Source organism: Heteronotia binoei, chromosome 5 (genome assembly GCF_032191835.1).
Source record: "Heteronotia binoei isolate CCM8104 ecotype False Entrance Well chromosome 5, APGP_CSIRO_Hbin_v1, whole genome shotgun sequence".
Classification (NCBI taxonomy): domain Eukaryota; kingdom Metazoa; phylum Chordata; class Lepidosauria; order Squamata; family Gekkonidae; genus Heteronotia; species Heteronotia binoei.
Window position 1 is genome coordinate 58,026,871 of NC_083227.1, and position 14,590 is coordinate 58,041,460.

Sequence of the window (14,590 nt, forward strand, 5' to 3'; positions counted from 1 at the left end):
CTTCATCATCTTCTTCACTGCAACAAAAGCCACTTACCATAAATCTTTGTGAAAAGCTTAAGAAACTCTCATTATCCTGAAACATAAGAACTAATGCCTGTGCATGTACTGATTTTACCTCAGAGTTATCTGTATTACCCTTGATTTCACCTGACCTTTCCCTTCTATGTTGAATAAAATATTTTGTTAATCTGGATAGAAAAAACATCTCAAATGCCATTAAAGTTAAAGGGGGCTTCCAATCCTTTGCTCAGGTTCCTGAGCTGAGCAAACAGCCAGATTATTATACTGTGACAGGGTGGTACAACAAGAGTTCTTCAGCAAAGAAGAAAACACATTACTAGGGTGTCTCAGTGAGTTAGGAAAAGAAAAATGTAGGGAAAACCTTGCCTTTGAGGGAGGGATGAGGACAGGACAGCATTCAAGCCTTGGTTTTTGTCAGGAAAAGGCAGAGGGAGGAGGCAGGGCTGTGTTAGCCTTTGAGGGAGGACTCATTGGCCCAAGCTTGGCAGCAACCACCAGGTGACTTGATACCATGCAACTTGCATGACTCACATAGAACTGTCTCTTTGTTGCTGTTTAACAGCAGCCCAAACCAATGTGATAAAATGGTTACAGTCTCAAACTAGGATCTGGAAGACCAGGTCTGAATCACCACTCTTCCATGGAAGCTGGGTGACCTTGGGCCAGTTACACATTCTAGGTCTAATCTACCTCACTGGGTAACTTTTGTGAGGTTAAAATGAAGTTGAGAAGAATTATTAATCAGTTTTGGCTTTCCAGTATGGAGAAAAGCAGGATACAAGCGAAGCAAATAATAAATATAGAAAAAGATGAAGAGATGGTTTTATACTTCACTACCTGAAGGAGTCTCAAAGTGGCTTATAATTACCTTACCTTCCTCTTCCTACGACACCCTATGAGGTAGGTGGGGCTGAGAAAGCTCTGAGAGAACTAGGCTTCCCAATCCCCCCGCCCTGGCAGGGGACCCCCGAATTTGCGGCCTCCTCCCCCGCTCTCCAAAAATCCGGAAGCGGGGGGGGGGAGAACATGTGTGTAGGCATCATGTAGTTGTAGAGCTCCTGATCCGTTTGTAAAATGTGTGCCTTTAAGGCTGCGTGGGAAACAGGAAACAGGAAGGGCTTCATTGGAAAGGGTCAGTAATAGTTTCCATGGAGAACAGCCCCTCCCTTTCTTTTGCTTTCGTTTTCACAGCAAGCAAAGTTCTGCAGGAACAAGACCAGGTAAGTATTTTTGTGTGTGAGAGACGGAGGGGGCAGGGGATTCCCTGGTTTGGAGGCCCTCCCCCCTTTAGAAAGCGTGGGGGGGAGGAAAATGTCTACTGGGCACTCTATTATTCCCTATGGAGAACGATTCCCATAGGGAATAATAGGAAGCCGTACTTCCCCTCCACAGTGCATGTCTAATTTGGAGGGCACTGCAGATGGAAAGCAAGTCTGATGCTCAGGGACAGCACAAGCAGGGAGGGGTAGGCTTCCCAATCCCCAGGTCCCAGCGGGGGATCCCCCGGTTTTACAGGCTTCCCCCCTCCCCCAGCCAGCTGGCCGGCGGGGGAAGCCCCACCCCCACAGCCATTATGCACCTCCATGAACAATTCCCATAAGGAATGATGGGGAATTGATCCACGGGTATCGGGGGCTCTGGGGGGGCTGTTTTTTGAGGTAGAGGTGCCAAATTTTCAGTATAGCATCTAGTGCCTCTTCCCAAAATACCCCCCAAGTTTCAAAATGATTGGACCAGAGGGTCTAATTCTATGAGCCCTAAAATATGGTGCCCCTATCCTTAATTATTCCCTATGGAAGAAAGGCATTTAAAAAGGTGTGCTGTCCCTTTAAATGTGATGGCCAGAACTCCCTTGGAGTTCAGTTATGCTTGTCACACCCTTGTTCATGGCTCCACCCCAATGTCTCCTGGCTCCACTCCCAAAGTCTCCTGGCTCCGCCCCCAAAGTCCCCAGATTTTTCTTTAATTGGACTTGGCAACCCTAGAGAGAACTGTGACTTGCCCAAAGTCACCCAGCTGCCTGCATATGGAGGAGTGGAAAGTAAATTCAGTTCTCCAGATTACAGTCTGTGGTTCTTTAACCACCACACTACAGCTGAACATGGGAGGCGGGTAAAATTTAGACGTGGGTGGGTGGGATGGATGGATGGATGGAGAGAAGGAAACAGGGAAAGGTGAGGATATGAAGGCTGCCAGGAGGAGGGGGAAAAGGAAATGGTATGTGGAAGGGGATAGGGAGTGCCCCTTCAAATCCTTGTGGGTTTTCCACTGCACAACTGGGTCTAGCCTGGCAACTAGTACCATGCAATGGAGCCAAAGTTTTCCTAAGTAGAGGCTGCTGGTGGAGGGAAAGAGGGAAATCTGAAGACAGGGGAGCAGATAAAACTAGGTGATCTGTGGGGTGGGAAGGAGAGAAAAAAGTGGGAAAGGGGGATAGGCTAGGGGTTTCAGGAAAGAGAAAATAAAGGATGGAAATTAGATGCATCCCACAAGATGCTTCCCACAAGATGCTTGTGATTTCGTAATCTGGAGAAACACAATTATAAAGGGCTTCTACGAGCTGCCACGAATCCCCGGACAAAAATTCCATCTGGGCACCCCATGACGGTGATCCCAAACCGTGTTGCCCAATCTGTGCTGCTGATCAGTTTGGAGGTACAGATTCATAGTAGAGCAAAAGGTATGGAATTGACTAACTCTTTTGGGAGTAATCATAAGCAGTTATCCTTAGAAGTAAGTCCCATTTTATTCAATGGTGCTTATCCCAATTTTCTGTTGCATGTTAGCTTTTAAAGAAATCAACACCTACTGTTAGTTAATTACAAGCAGGGGTCATTTTGTAGAAAAATAGGTGGTGGAGCACATCCAGGGATTGTTATGCACCTACTATTCAATGGACAAGATAGGTAGGAAGAGGGGGAACTGTCAGGAGCTGTGCTCCTGTGAGCTCCAGCTGAATTCAAGGCCTGATTACAAGGTATCATAGCTCTATAGCATGCATTTTAATGAGAATTATAACTGCCTTTCTTCCTTAATAACAAACATTTTTATTAACACACATTTTCCCATGTGCCTGTGTAAAATATCTACAGAACAAGAATTTGCTTCATGCATCTGATGAAATAGGTTCTAACTGTGAAAACTGAAACTACATGTTATTGCCACAACAGACTAATATGACCAACCCTCTGGAGTTTGTCTTTTCTAGTTACTCTCACTAGGCATTGGTCTAAGAGAGGGTGGGATCATACTGGGAATTTGGCACAGCAGTATCCTGGCTTTGATACATGCTGTGGCAATCACACAGCCCCTGCCCTGCTGCCGGGAAAGGCATGGGCCACATATGTACAAGTGGAGCATTCAGACTGCACTTGCACACGTGCAGGGCTGGTGTGTGGGAGTAGGCAAACCAGGCAGATGCCTAGGGTGCCAGCTCCCAGCAGAGATTGGGGGTGGGTGCCCCCCTCCCTGCTTGTGCTGTCCCCGAGCATCAGACTTGCTTTCCATCTGCAGTGCCCTCCAAATTAGACATGCACTGTGGAGGGGAAGTACGGCTGTTTTTTCTTGACTTTAAGGGATTGGGGGAGCTCTCCCGACTCCTTAATGCCAAGAAAAATTAGTGCTTCTCATCCACAGGGCCTGCCGAACTGGGCAAGCACTGCCGAATTTGGCAAGTGCCTGCATGATGAACTGGGGGAGGGTGTGCATTGGGGTTCTGCTTTGGGCAGCAGAACCCCATGTGCTGGGCCTGCACATGTATGTTCAGACAGCTGGGAAACATACCCTGCATATGTTTTAGAGATCTTCCTTTAATCTGGTCCCAGCCCATCCTAAAATGAGGTAAGGATTGGCGAGATCTGGAGGGCAGTTGTGTGTGTGTGATTGCACACATTAATTCGGGCCAGATTTCTCTTGTGATCTCACCCAGTTTGTCTTCACAATGGGCTGGCTTCTGGAAGCAAAATACCTCTGGGCATGCACAGAATTCCTTTCTCTCAACATTAAAACATCTTCCCACACTTTATAATTCAGTAGCATACTTAAAGATGCAGCGGAAACAACGCAAACACTGAATAATATTTTAAATTCCTCTTTAAAAATGGGAATAGGATAACTGCGTGCCCTGATCCTCTCATAAGAATAAAATAAGAGGCTTGCTGATCACAGCAGAGGTTTCTCTAGCCCAATGTCCCATCTCCCATGCTAGCCAACCAGATGCTTCTGGAAGTTCCAACAGCAAGGTATAAAGTCGTGCCCCCCCTCAAGAAAATGACTTTCAAGAGTATGCTACTGCTGAACAGAGAAGCTCTAACTGGTGGTCATAGATAGTGGCCAGTCATGGACCTTTCCATCTCCATGAATCTAATCCCCCTTTAAAGTGTTTTTAACCAGTGGATATCACTTAATAGTAGTTTACTCAATGAATTAATTACACCACATGCAATGTAAACTGGAACTAAGGCATTCACCTAAGGCATCCACTTTTCCACATTTATAACCTCTAGTACAGAGGAATCCAAATTACAATGCATGTAAAGATCATCCTTTTACTACTGAAATAGTAAAAATGGACATATTAACTTGACAAAGAAGTTTTCTGTTCTACTATATTTTTAACTATATTTTAAAAGACAGTTAAAGAAGTTTTCATCCATGAAGAGTTTTCATTAAAAACTACTGCTAAAAAAGGGCAGGAAATAGCACCAACTAGGAATAACATGTTTGTTTGCTCTGTCTTCCCTGCCCACTAGTGGCTGCAGTGCAGAACTGCACCAGAAGTTTAAACCTGAAATGATGTAGCTTCACTGGACCCCCAAGCTGAATTGGGCCTGTTTGTACCTTCAGTCCCCTCCTGTGTTAATGGCCCTGGGAGTAATATATATATTTATATTCAGGGCTTTTTTTTGTAGAAAAAGACCAGCAGGAACTCGCTTGCATATTAGGCCATACCTCTGATGCCAAGCTAGCTGGAGCTGTGGTCCTGTGCGTTCCTGCTTAAAAAAAGCCCTTCTGTTTTGATTTTAATAATCCAAAAATTAATGTCCCAAATTATGCATACTTGCATGCTTGCTGTCTCCTTCAAAAATAAACATTTTCAAGTCACACAATATCACTGTCACACTGGGAAGGAAATCGTCTTTTTATACATATGCATCCATCACATATCACTTAAACCTTTAAACAAATAGAGAGCCAGTAAAATGTAGAAAAAGACTGGTGAGACCAGGGTTGAGATTTCTATTTAGCCATCAAGCTCACTGGAATATCTTAGGTGAGTCACATTCTTCAACCTAGCCTGCCTTACAAGGTTGTTGTGAGAACAAAAGTGGGAAGAGCCATGTATGACTCGTTTAAGGAAAGACAGAATAAAAATTTATTGGATAGAACGTATTTAGAGTCAGATACCATTGCTATGACATGATAGAGGTTTACAAGATTATGCATAGGATGGAGAAAGTAGAGAAAGAAGTACTTTTCTCCCTTTCTCACAATACAAGAATTCGTGGGCATTCAATTAAATTGCTGAGCAGTAGGGTTAGACCAGATAAAAGGAAGTACTTCTTCACCCAAAGGGTGATTAACATGTGGAATTCACTGCCACAGGACATGGTGGCGGCTACAAGCATAGCCAGCTTCAAGAGGGGTTTGGATAAAAATATGGAGCAAAGGTCCATCAGTGACTATTAGCCACAGCATATTATTGGAACTGTCTGGGGCAGTGATGCTTTGTATTTTTGGTGCTTGGGGGGGCAAAGTGGAAGGGCTTCTAGCCCCACTTGTTAACCTCCTTTTTTTGGGGCCACTGTGTGACACAGAGTGTTGGACTGGATGGGCCATTGGCCTGATCCAACATGGCTTCTCTTATGTTCTTATGCTGTAACATCTCAGAATTACTTTATTTTAATGAAAGCCTTAAAAGAGAGTTCAGTTTTACATCTAAAATGAATCCATCATCTGAAATAGCCACCACCCAAATCCTTTCCCCATTTTGGTTTCATAGTGATGTTGTTCATTTAGAGCTAAAGTTATTTCATGATAGATTGCTAACAAAGCTTTGAATGACAATGATTAAACTAGGCTGGCTTTCTTTGCTATAAAATTCTGTGACCTCTTAATTTGTAACTGCCTTAGAAGCCTTGCTGTAAGAAATATCTCACTTTCACAGGAGGGGCTCACCCTTTCCTCCCCCACCCCCATAACCTCAGCAATATTTTACTAAACACACAAAACATTATGGACCACATTATATCCTGGGTGCACAAGAGTGATATTATTGATGGCAGTCCTGTGCAAGGATTTGGGCTCTTTAAGTACAAGCACTAATGATAAACAATAAAGTGATAATCAATGAGTTTTTCATCTGTAGTAAATCTGACAATAAAAATGGCTGCACTTGTATTGTTCATGAGCCTCAGTCAATAGATTTTTATTTCACCCCTCATTACCCCAAGCAGTAAACCAGCGTAAATAAAATCCCATGTAGCATTCACCTTATTAAAGAGGATGCAATGGGATGCTTTGCAACAAATTACATCCTTTGTCATGGGACTTAAAAGGTGAAGTCAAAGCATTGCTTTAAAAATCTGGGCAATTTACACACACACATGAACATCCTACAGTTTTTCACAGTAGGTTGCCATTATTGAAAAGTTGTGTGTCAGAGGTCATGACTAGAGATTGTCATAGCGCAGCTCCCCAAATAAAGACACAGGAGGACCATATTTTGGGTTTAAAAATGATTAAGTTCTGTCAAGTCACAACAGAGTCATGGTGACTCCTTATGTGGTTTCCAAGGCAGTAGATGAGCAGAGATGGTTTTGCCATTGCCTTCTTTTGCATAGCAACGCAGGTCTTCCTTGGTGGTCTCCAATCCAAGTCATAACCATGTCTGACTCTAGTTAGTTCCCAAACTCTGATGAACTCTGGCTATTCAGGGTTCTTCATTCTTCATTTAACTAGTTAATTAAGATTCATTGGCTGATCTATGCAATAATCATTCTACTTTTAAAAGGTGGGCTGTGCTAGGTAGCCCTTTCAGTTCTACAGTATCTTAGTTAGGCAATTCTACCCTTGCTTTGAACACTGCCAGCAATTTATTGCTGACTTTGTTTGTCCTCATTTACACAAGCTTCTGTGGAGAGGATCCAGAATTCATTGCTCTCACCCAGCATGCCACAGAGAAAATGAAGGTTTGGTTGATGCTGCTCAACACCAAGGACATCCTCTTTCAACCCACACCACTGCTGGAATCCATGATGGGCTTATGCCTGATGACTCAGTGTGTTTGAGAGTTCACCATACCAGTCATGATCAATCCACCCTATTCTGCCACACTACGGGTGATACCAGACCGCTGGTTTGGGTCGGCTTCAAGCTGACCCAAAGAGAGCTGGCTGGAAATGGAGTGCCCTGGAGCTTCCAGAGGGTGCACAGAAAAGGGGCGGGTGGTGGGCACCTAGGGAGCATCTGGAATACTTTCACATCCCGGCTGAGGCCTCTGGCCGCCTACTGGCTTTCCAGATGGCCGGGGAGGCACCCCAGTGAAAAGGTACCACTTTGAAAGTGGTGCCTTTTCGAGCCAGCTCCTGGCATGCCTGGGACGGGACTGGGGTGGGACAGGGATGGCAGGCAGATGTGCGTGTGTGGACACACTTTTTTGGTCCACCTGCCTCCCATCCCCTGGGCGGCTTTAAACGCCTGTCTAGTATCACCCATCCTGCGACCTAACCAGTCCAAAGATAAACCCTAATTGTCCCTTCCCGACAACAACAAGCCAACCCCCCCCCCCAAAAGTCCTTAAACAGGCCAATCTGAGAAGACACCCCAAAAATTCTTATTTAGCCCCAAAGTGACCAGGTAATCCCATATAGGCATAGGAAAGGAATAGCAGGCAAATGCCTGCACAGAAAGGGTGGGAACTGGGAAGGCTTTAATATGGCTTATTCCTTGGTACTTACCACAGGCTAACAATTAGTTGCCCAACAATAATGTTCTGTGACTCATTTGAAATTTAAAAGATTCGTGGAAAACAGCATCCATGGCCCCAATGGTTGTTAATAAGTTTATGAAAGCTGTCTTTGGTATTTGATCATGATGACTGTCAAACCAAAGTTTGTTTGATGATGCAACAATGGTGATGCGAACACGATATTTCTGGGTATGGTGCAATGCTTAGCTGTTATACTGAAAGGAGAATAAGATCCCTGTGTTTACTGGGTGGTGTTATGGAGAAGTGGTAGGAGAAAGGGGCAGGTAGGTCAGAACAGGACAGAGATGGTGATTAGGTGCCCTCAAATGGATGTTCGCTAATATCCTGTCTATATCATGACCACATTAAACACAGGCAACTGGGTCCACTTTTAGTTTGGGTGTATTGGAATAGGTTGGAATATTGGCATTGGTGTATAGAAATATTATCCAGCATAAACATTGTGAATCAATTTTAAGAGGGTAGCTATGCTGGACTGCAGCTGGATTCAATTCCAGTACAATCTTAGAGATGAACAAGATTGCAGGGGGGGGGCGAGCTTTTGAGTGTCAGAGCTCCCTTCATGTAATATCTGATGTATCAGATGAAGGGACTTTTGGCTCTTGAAAGCTTATACCCCCCCCCCCCCAAAAAAAAAAATCTTATTGGTCTCTAAGGCGCTACTGGCATCTAATATTTGCACTAAGCAAAAGGAAGTTAATAATAATATTTTTTTTATTTAATGTCATGGCAGTCTGTTTTCCATGTTCTCCATTCCAGTCCATAGAATAGGGATAATGACTTATGTTGCTCTTTGTTGCTGTTATTGGATGTGTCTTTGACTTTATTAAACATTGATGATGTTGTTGGGATAATGACTGGAACATGTTTTTATATCAGGAAATGCAGTCCTTCGTATACATGGTTCCAACACCAAAAAGGCTTTGAAATCAGCTTGTTAAATTAAAGAAAAAAAAGAGAGAACTTTTAGAAAATCCTAGTCAGATCTGTAATGAGTGAAGACATGGACATTCAGAGTTGCATATCTATTGACAGATCAAGATGGGTAACTGTGTTTGTTTGTCTGTAGCAACAGGAAAGAGCAAGAGCCTAGGAGCACCTTAAATACTAATACAATTTCTTCAGGTATGTTTTGACAGTAGTAATTTCCACTGATGTAGTAAATCTGTTTCCATGTTGTACACTTCAGACTGCAGATGGGATTCACATGGTTGAGTCATCCTCCATCTACAAAAAAACAAAACAAAACAATAACCCTGCAAGTAGATATCTAGCTCATCAGGGAAAACATTCGGCCAGAATTTTCTGTTGACAACTAGATGTCTAAACTGGGGGATTTGTCATTTAAGAGAAACTTCAGTTGCAAACTGAAGTGGTACAGTTCAGACACAAGTTTAATAGCGAATTGAGTATTAGGTCATAGTAGAAAACCCTAACAGAGAAAGCAAAGTTTCTACGTACAGAGAAGGGGGATGAATTCCATGGTGTTTGAATTAATGTAAAAAGGCATGGCAATACTGAGTTTTTCTTAACTCTGCTGGAGCAGATGTATTTTGAGAGTGATTAGCCTCTCCTGAGTAGTGTCTGTTACAGCATGCATTGTTGGAAAAGAATCTAAGTCAAAACCTGCTTGCTGTTTCTTTGTGGACAGAGTGGCAGTCTGAAATGTAAACAGTACTTGAATGTTGGCAGGTGATTTTGGTCAAAGTAACTTAGTGAATGTTAAGGTTTGGAAAAGTCTGCTGTCATCCTGTTCATGAAACTCCTCGTTAATTAAACTATAGTTATCACAACCCTCTTAGAGGGCCGCTGAACACAACTCACTTTTTGGATTTTCTTTCAATATTTACTGTGCCTGCTTTATAGTGTTTGCCCTACACAAACACACCAAAAATTTATGATGACTAAGCCAAATTGCCCCCTCTCCCATTTTGCTGCCTTGTCATTTTAATGAATGCATAGAAAAATAGAAAATGAAAAGGACCAGAACCTTGGGCAAACTGACTACATATGGATTATTTCAATTGATTTGACCTGGTCTCCTATGCCTGCCTGTCTGCACAAGCAGTGTTCTGGGACATTTGGAAGAATATGAGATCTGTCTATGCCTCCCAAACTCCTACGCTTTCCTGCCTTTCAGTATCTTGGAACTTAATTCAAGGTTCAAATCCCCACTCCCAAGCTTACTGGCTGACTTCAGGCTGGTCATTTCCTCTCAGTTTCACCTGCCTCACAAGGTTATTATGAATATAAATTGGAGGAGGGAGAACTCTGAGTTCTGTTGAGGAAGGACGGGAGAAAAAAATGTTCAAGATAAGAAGATAGAGCCAAATCTGGATGATTGTCAATTTTATTTTACAATAAATAGGGGAAGAACTATGTAAGCTGCCCTGAGCTCCTTAGACAAAAAGCAGAATAAAAAGGAGAGAGAGAGAGAGAGAGAGAGAGAGAGAGAGAGAGAGAGAGAGAGAGAGAGAGAGAGAGAGACTCCAGTTTCAAATAAAACACTGTACTATGATTTTCTCCTTTTTGTGTGCTGTTTGCCATCACCTGGAGTACACTGTTGGCACAAGTCTCAAGCTGGTTCTGCCCCTCTGAGAGAACTCCTATGGTAACACTCTTTATTCCTGCCTAATTCAGGGAAAAGAGTCTTTCTAGTAGTTCTGGAGTGGTTTCAGAAGGATTTCTGCCAACTAGCTCTCCTCCTTTACTGCATTTATGATAGCAGTCCAGGTAAAATATTTTTAATTAATTTCAAGCAATAACCGGTGGATTAGTTACTGGAAAAAGAACAGCATTTTTTTCTGTGGTTGTTGTTTCATTTAATTACAGCTCTATTTTTAAAGTTGCACCATTAGCCCTGCCAAGCTTGGTTCTCTGACTCATACAAGAGAGGTTTTACAGTTCCACCTGCATCCATTTGAGGAAAGGGGAGAGGAAACCAAATTTTATTTTTAACCGTAATCATACACTGCTCATTCCATGAAAAAACCCCTCAACTGCCAGTCTAGAGTCTGTTTATTTCTCCAAGCTTATTTTATAGCAGTCCTCACAATTCCAGATTTTATCGAAGCTCACAGAGACTTGTGGAGGTGGTACTGAGAATGGGAACATTTACCTCCTGAAGGTCCTTTCATTAAATCGGCAAGCATTTACTTATATGAAAGTAAATAAAGTGCTGCTTTTAAAGGTACTCTCTGTTCCACCACACGTAGTCCAGGATCCCTATGCAGTAGAGTTGCCAACTTCCAGGTGGGGCCTGGAGATCTCCTGGAATTATAACATCTTCTGACTACAGAGATCAGTTCTCCTGGAGAAAATGGCTGCTTTGGAAGGAAGACATTATGGCATTACACAGGGCTTTTTTGTAGAAAAAGCCCAGCAGGAACTCATTTACATATTAGGCCACACCCCCTGACATCACCATTGGTTCACACAAAACTTTTTCATAGAAAATGCCCAGCAGGAACTCATTTGCTTATTAGGCCACATCCCCTGACATCACCATTGTTTCACACAAAACTTTTTTGTAGAAAAAGCCCAGCAGGAACTCATTTGCATATTAGGCCACATTCCCAATGTCAAGCCAGTTGGAGCTGTGTTCCTGTGAGTTTTTGCTCAAAAGAAAAAAAGCCCTGGCATTATATTCCACTGTCCCATCCATCCCTGAACCCTATCTTCCTAAGGCTTCACCCCCAAATCTCCAGGAATTTTCCAACTCAGATTTGGCAGCTCTGCTGCTGGAACGACCTGGGTTCAGTCACAAATCTGTCAGAGCTGTTCTGGAAAGAGCAGTTTCTGTCAGAGCTCTCAGCCCCACTTACCTCACAGGGTGTCTGTTGTGGAAAGGGGATTGTAAGCTGATCTGAGACTCTTTTGGGTAGCGAAGGGTGGGATGTAAACTCGATATCTTCCTCCTCCTCCTCCTCCTCTTCTTCTTCTACTACTACTACTACCACCATGCAATTGACTGGAACATAATTAAAGATGTTGAAGTTCAAGCTATAGTGTATACTTTTTATTGTTTCTTTTTTGTTTGGCAGATTTTGAAGGTTATAGTAATTTCAACGAGTTTGCTGCATGTTGTTTTACCTGCTGGCAGCTCTCCGTGGAACACATAACATCTCCCTCCCCCCCTTCTTCTTGCCCTAAAGTACAAAATTGTCACAAATTTCAAGCAAGTTAAAGAGACAAAAGTAATTTTCAGTGATTTATTTATTTAGAAAATTTCCATGCCGCCTCTCTAGGGAAGCTGTCTGATTCTTCTCTCCTGTCACACTTCCTCCCCAATGCTGTTCCCAAGAGCCCATGGACAATACGGGGTTAAATTTCAGGGGACACAACTGACTTCAGTTGGAGAGGGAAGAAGGAAAATTCATTAGTACTGTTCTGCTTATGCCAGTAAGGATCCACCCCACTGTTATCATATCTTTGCGGAGAGAGAGACCCAATTATTACTTTTAAAAGCCATATTTGCCATTGTAAACAGCCATTTCGCTCACCAAAAGGCAACTCTAATATGCAGTCTAAACAGAACTGCAACTATACCATCAGGCAGCTTTGTTTAGAATTTTTCCTCTGAATATCTTTTAAAGGTAAAGGTAGTTTCCTGTGCTGACCCATGTGGTGATGTCACATCATGATGTTTTCTTGGCAGACTTTTTATGGGGTGGTTTGCCCTTGCCTTCCCAAGTCATCTACACTTCCCCCCCCCCAGCAAGTTAGGTACTCATTTTACCAAGCTCAGAAAGGTGGAAGGCTGAATGAACCTTGAGCCAGCTACCTGAACTCAGCTTCCGCCGAGATCGAACTCAGGTCATGAGTGAAGCTTGGACTGCAGTACTGCAGCTTACCATTCTGCACCACAGGGCTCCATTCTGCGCCAAAGGCAGAACCCAGATGTTTGGGGGCCCCCTGCAGGTAGGTTTTACACGTGTGCAAAGCAGGCGTGATGACATCACCCAGAGATGATGTCATCACGCAGGGCACTCGGTGCATCCCCTCTGCAGTACTTGCCAAGTTCAGTGGGTGCTGCGAAGGGGGACACACTGTTCTTTCTTGGCTTTAAGGGGTTGAGGGAGCTCCCTTGATCCCTTAAAGCCAAGAAAGAACACTCCCGGCACTTACCAACTTTGGAGGGCACTGAGGACAGAAAGGCTCAGGTTTGGTGCGAGTGGGAAGGGGGCACCCGCCCCTGCTAGGAGTTGACGCCCTAAGCAGCTGCCTAGTTTGCCTACTCCCATGCGCCGGCCCTGATCATACATCTTTTTCATCTATATGTTACACCCTTTTGTACTTTTGTGTGTCATGTCAGGTGCCACACAGGCATGTTTCTTGTCATCTCTGTGCCGAGACCTTTGAGGTGGTCATAACTGAAGATTCAGTGGGGTGAGGACAGAGTTTGGGGAAGGAAGGGCAGAGGAGATGTGATACTATGTGGTCAGCCTTTTGAAGCTGCCAGTTTCTTGTTTGGAAATGATCCCTGTAGTCTGGAAAAGCAGTTATTATTCTGGGACTATATGTAATTCTGTATAGTCAAAGCAATGATATTCCCAGTAGTAATGTATGGCTGTGAGAGTTGGACCATAAGGAAGGCTGAGCACAGAAGAATAGATGCTTTTCAGCTGTGGTGCTGGAGCAGAATCTTGAGAGTCCCTTAGACTGCAAGAAGATCAAATCAGTCAGTCCTAAGGGAAATCAACAGCCCTGTAGCCAGGATCTGAAGAATTGGGGGGCCCTGATTTTTTTCAGGGGGCACATAGTGGCCCCAACCTCCATGGCTTTCTCTCCTACCACCGCTGAGGAGGAAAGCTGCAAGCTCACTGCCATACAGCCTCCCCCCTCCCCACAGCTGCCCCAAGGTGATCCCTTTCCACCCCTCTTCCAGCAGCTCTGGTGGGGAGCCACTCAGAGGTTTAGATACGTGCTGCACTGTCTCCTGCCCTTACCTGTAGCATGATCCAGCTAGGCAAGCCCGGCAAGACAAGGGGGGGGGGGGGTGGAAGCTGCCACCAAGTTGCAACTGACTTCTGGAGCTACAAGACCTCTAATTCAGATTTCTTCCTGTCAGAGGGTGAGCCAAGACTGCCCAAGCGCAGCTCCCACCCTCGCTCGAGTGGCCAGCGAGACCAGGCCAGAAAACCCCTGCAGGCGAACATCACCTCTCCACTGCTCCCCAGCCCAGGACTGCAGCCGGGACCTCCACTTGTGTGTGCCAGCCTACCATACCCTGCCCTGTCTGCAATGGAGCCATCTGCCCCCTACCCCTGCCGCCCCACTTGAGGGCCAGAACGGCCTCTTCTTGCAGGTGCCCTCTAGCCCAACATCAGCCCAACATGGACCTTAACTTTCAGTCCTGGGCGCTGAAAGTGCCCCATTGTTTCTGCTTGCTGGGGTGGGGTGGGGGGTCAGAGATTTCTTCCAGCCCCTAAGCAAGCAGAAGCAACAGGGATCTTAACTTTCAGTCCTGGACACTGAAAGTGCTCCATTATTTCTGCTTGCTGAGGGGTCAGAGAGTTCTTCCAGTCCCTAAGCAATCAGAAGCAAGGTGGAGCTGAACTTTCAGTCCTGGGTGCT